We start from the raw sequence: 4908 nt of genomic DNA, 5'->3' as shown, positions 1-4908 counted from the left end.
TTTTCTATCCATTTATCTCTTATATCCAGCTCTAACTAATTCATACTTTTTGGGGACACTATACTGACAGTATACTCTTCTGTGGCTTAGCGTCCATGACACCTCTCTAAGGCCTCATTCAGACATCCGTTTGTCACCTACATATTTTATCCATTATCCATATATAAAAAAAACATGGATGAATCACTGATCATGAAAACTTACGTGGTGACCAAACACCAGTGAAACTCTGATCCAAAACACTGATGACACTTGGACCATTGAAGCTGATGATCTGATTATTAGATAAATCGCCATAAAGTGACCATCTGCTATGTGGGGTAACCTACAGCCTTAAAACTCAGATTTTTAGGATGTATATAACTCCAAATTTTGAAATTAAGACTTCTAAATTGGATTATTTTAATTTGGGTAGGTGTTTCTTATTTAGAATCCTTATTTCTTTCTTTCTTCAGAGTAGAAAGTAGTTACAAAGAGTTCCTCATTTTGGAGGACCAGTCATGTCCTCCATACATAGGCATCTCATTGATATAATTATCACTGTTTAATGCTTAAATAGGTTGTCTACTTTTAAATATTGATGACCTATTCGCAGGACAGGTCAACCATATCAAATTGATGGGTGTCCAACACCCGGAACCTCCACACATCACTTATGTCAAGCTCCGACGGCCACCAGATGTAAAGACGTTGACTAGAATTGCAAGACGCAGCTCCATAAAACGTGTAGCGGTCGGTGTTGAGTACTGCAGATCAGCATTTACCTGATTGGTGGGAGTGTCGGGTGTTTGACCACCACCAATCTCATATTGATGACCTATTCACATGACAGATCATCAATATTAGATTGGTGGGTGTCCAGTACCCTCACCCATCACTTGCTACAAGCTCCGGCGGCCACCAGATGTAAAAACATTGACTAGAACTGCAAGGTGCAGCGTGTAAAAACATAAAACGTGTAGCGGCCAATGTCGGGTACTGTAGATCAGCATTTATCTGATTGGTGGAACTGTCAGGTGTTTGACCACCACCAAGCTCATATTGATGATCTATTTTACAACTACGGATGGATCATTGATATGTAATAATCAGACAACCCCTTTAATTTCTAACGTGGTGGCACTGCTGGGAAATTGATCACTTACTGCCAGCTTTCCCCACATACTCAAGCTGATTAATGGGGATCTGAGCAGGGCTGTACTTTAGGACTAGCTTAGTGACTTCAATAGATCCTTCTAGATGTGATTGTCCAAAGCAATGAACTGCGTTTTGTCATTTACTGGTAGCAACCAGATTCTAGGAGCTTAAAGGCCACAAAGTCATGATGGCCATCTGTTTATCCAATTCTCAGTTGGACAAAAATAAAGTACACTAAAAATCGAGTGAGCCCTGTAAATTGCACAGGTTACACAGTGAGAACTACTGATGCGTGCAATAAATCCCATCTGATATTCAAGAATAACCCAACAAAGGGCAAAATGCGACAGAGAATGAGACTTTTTGAATTTTTGCTAGACTCATGCAAAATTGGACATTTTCTTTTGCGGTCCACCCTATAGTGTATGTCATGGTTTGGATCCATGGATCATGGGCTGCCACACATTGTTGGCAGCTGTGATATCCAGTAAATTGAAGGGGTTACATTATTTTATAGGATGTGAAGATTATTCTTAATAGACCATTACTGTATTTCATAAAATATCAATAGTATATCTCTTACTCCATGTAGGTTCAGACTGGTCGACAAAACAACATTCTATGATGGGCCTATGTTCTGACACAATAATGAGGCCCAACCTCAACAGGGTTTCAAATAGACAGCCCCAAGGAAAAATCTCCAGCTGATTGGAGTTTATCACATTTTATTATTATTATTTATTTATAGAGCACCATTAATTCCATGGTGCTGTACATGAGAAGGGGGTTACATACAAAATACATAGACAAAAGTTACAGTAGACAGACTAGTACAGAGGGAAGAGGGCCCTACCCTTGCAGACTTACATTCTATAGGATTATGGGGAGGAGACAGTAGGTGGGGTGTAGATTGGGCGGCAGCTCCGCACGGTGGTCGGGCGGCAGCTCCGCACGGTGGTCGGGCGGCAGCGAGTTCATTGTAGATTGTAGGCATTTCTGAACAGGTGGGTTTTCAGGTTCCGTTTTTAGGTTATTTCAAACATATCTTATCAGTCCTTCTTGATTATAAAAGCTGCATGCAACGGTAATAGTACAACCTCATAATAAACAGAATAAACAGGGGACATAAATATGTTCGGTACGGCTATGGATATGCTGATGGAAAAACCTTTAGTCTTGTGGGCGCAATATACCCCAGATCAATGCTGAATTATGCTCAAAAGTATTCAGGGAGCCATGATATGCATCCTGTTTGATAGGATCTTCACACCACTGCTTTATATGTGTATGGGCCTACCTGTGATAGGGACCAAGCATGATAGCCAAACTGACATTTTGGCTAGTGATGAGAGAGCACTACCATGCTCGGGTGCTCTATACTAGTAAAGAGCATTTGGATGCTCTTATGGGCACAACTTGCGTACCAGAGTATAATGGAAGTCAATGAGGAACTAGTGCATTTTTCTGGGAACTTTTCAGGAAAAATTCTTGAGTTCCTCATTGACTTCCCTTATTCTCGGATACTTGAGTCATGTCCATCCGAGCATCCAACTGCTTGTTACAAGTACCTTTAGACCATGTGCAGATGTTGAGTATTTTGTGAGCTTTTTACCTCAGGATTTGTACCCAAAACCAAGAATGGGTAAAGAAAGCAGAAGTGGTAACGTGTTTCTATTACACTTTTCCTTTGATTGTTCCACTCCTGGTTTTGGCTACAAATACTGAGGTAAAAAAACTCACCAAATACTCACTGTGTGCACATTGTCTTAGAGTCACTATTTTCTGAAAATTCATCAGTGACCTCAGTATTACCGCCACACAACATACAGGCTCAGTGACAGGTGGGTCTACTGTAGGATAACCCACCAAACATCTCCACATATCTCAGCTTCCTTATATTGTGATGTTGGGCTTAATAACTGCCACACTTAAAGGTGTTTTCCTCACGAAAAGCAAGGACACATATATAAGATGATCTTAGCACAGGAACATTTTTTTAATCACATCCAATTATGGAACTTATTATTATTCCAAGATCTATTGATTAAAATGAACTTTGTTCATGGGACCCTTTAAGAATTACAAATTATGCCTTCTCTTGAAGAAAATCCCTATAAGTATGCCCTTTTAAGGCATCATAGAGGTGGTCTCATGATTTGGGCCTCGACCTAGAAGCCATAATGGAGACAGTCCAACAATGGACATCATACTTAGGTATGCAGTGGCTTCACGTGAGGTTTGGGGGCTTCAATTATAACAAGTCTTTGATAGGGATCTTTTGGGCCTGTATAGCCCTCATTGCCTTGTGATGCTACAACACAGGCACCCACTACAATTATGCCCCTACAGGTAAAATACACCAAACCTACATCTTCCAGCAGGACAACCCTAGGATTATGAGTGGAAGCTGCCATGTTGATTACTCAGTAGAACAACATAGTATGTTATATTCATCCAGACCCCTTTATAGAAGTCTGTCTGGATGGCCTACTAATAGGGTAACTTTTTTCTGTCAAATCCATGAACAAACTGACCCCACAGAACCGGAGCTGTTCACAAATGTTTAGCACCCCACAAAAAAACCAGAGGGAAACCATGGTCAGCCAGATATTTTCCATGGCTTTATGTATAAACCAGAGCCACAAACCCAAAAACCATCAGCAAGTGAATATCCTGACATAAAAAAATATATATATATACACCGGTATATAAAACACCCAACACTCACACACAAAAAAATCCCATTAATTGTATATCATTGTCTAGAATGGAGGACGGTTCATTGAGCAGTCACTGCCGGCTAAACATACACTGCTCCCTATAATTGCTGCCTGTAGAAAAGAAATGACATATTTCATATATCATTTTCAAGCGTCCAACGTGGCTCTTCTTAAACAGAAACAAATGTGAGCCACGACCAAAAATAGAGAGGAAAAAGCAAGGCTTCCTACAGATTGTCTTTAAGCATCGCTTTTTTGGGGGGGTGGGGGGAGATGGGGTAATTTTGAAGATTTGCGTTGGTCGCTCAGGTGTTTCTGCCACGAAGGTTCACCTGCGCTCAAAACTATACAAACTCGGCTGCGCTATATTTTATTTAAATTAAACAGTAAATAGTTAATTTAAATATCATCCATGTAAAAAATATAGAAAGTTTAAATCAAAATTAACCCATTCATTACACTATTGAAAAATGTTTCATAACCAATCTACCCATCATTTATACTTCTTATGATCATATTGAGGTATTTATCTATATTGTGCAATGGACATTTTATTATTACTAGCTCCACGTTGGCGGATATAGAAGAGGTGGTTGTGTCATTTCACTTTATTTCTTACCAAAATGAAATGGAAAATTGCAGACATTATATTGTAATATTTCAGACTCAGCTCTGCAAATAAAGGTACACATTACCTATGAAAAAAAATAAGAATTGACTCTAAAAAAAGTGGGGAATCTTAAGTAGGTCCTAGGCAGGTTGACACCACCGCTAGGTAGCTCGGATAGTAAGGTCGCAGGTATAGGAACCCTAATTTTAGGTTCCTCATTAAGTTCAATATGAAAGACAAAGTATCTTGTCTCGGTTAAGAAAGACTAAGCTAGAATAAGACTCCTCAGCCTTCTGCACAGGGAGGAGCTGCCTTTGTTTGAAGTCCTTTTTTTTCCTTAGGAGTCTGTGCATGAGATTGGTATTGGTTAAAGGGCTGGACCAATGTTCCAACCTTAAAAAAGGGGATAGAGAGTGCAGGATCCCAGGACCCCACCTCTCA

Source organism: Anomaloglossus baeobatrachus, chromosome 5 (assembly GCF_048569485.1).
Source record: "Anomaloglossus baeobatrachus isolate aAnoBae1 chromosome 5, aAnoBae1.hap1, whole genome shotgun sequence".
Taxonomy (NCBI): Eukaryota; Metazoa; Chordata; class Amphibia; order Anura; family Aromobatidae; genus Anomaloglossus; species Anomaloglossus baeobatrachus.
This window is presented reverse-complemented; position numbering follows the sequence as displayed.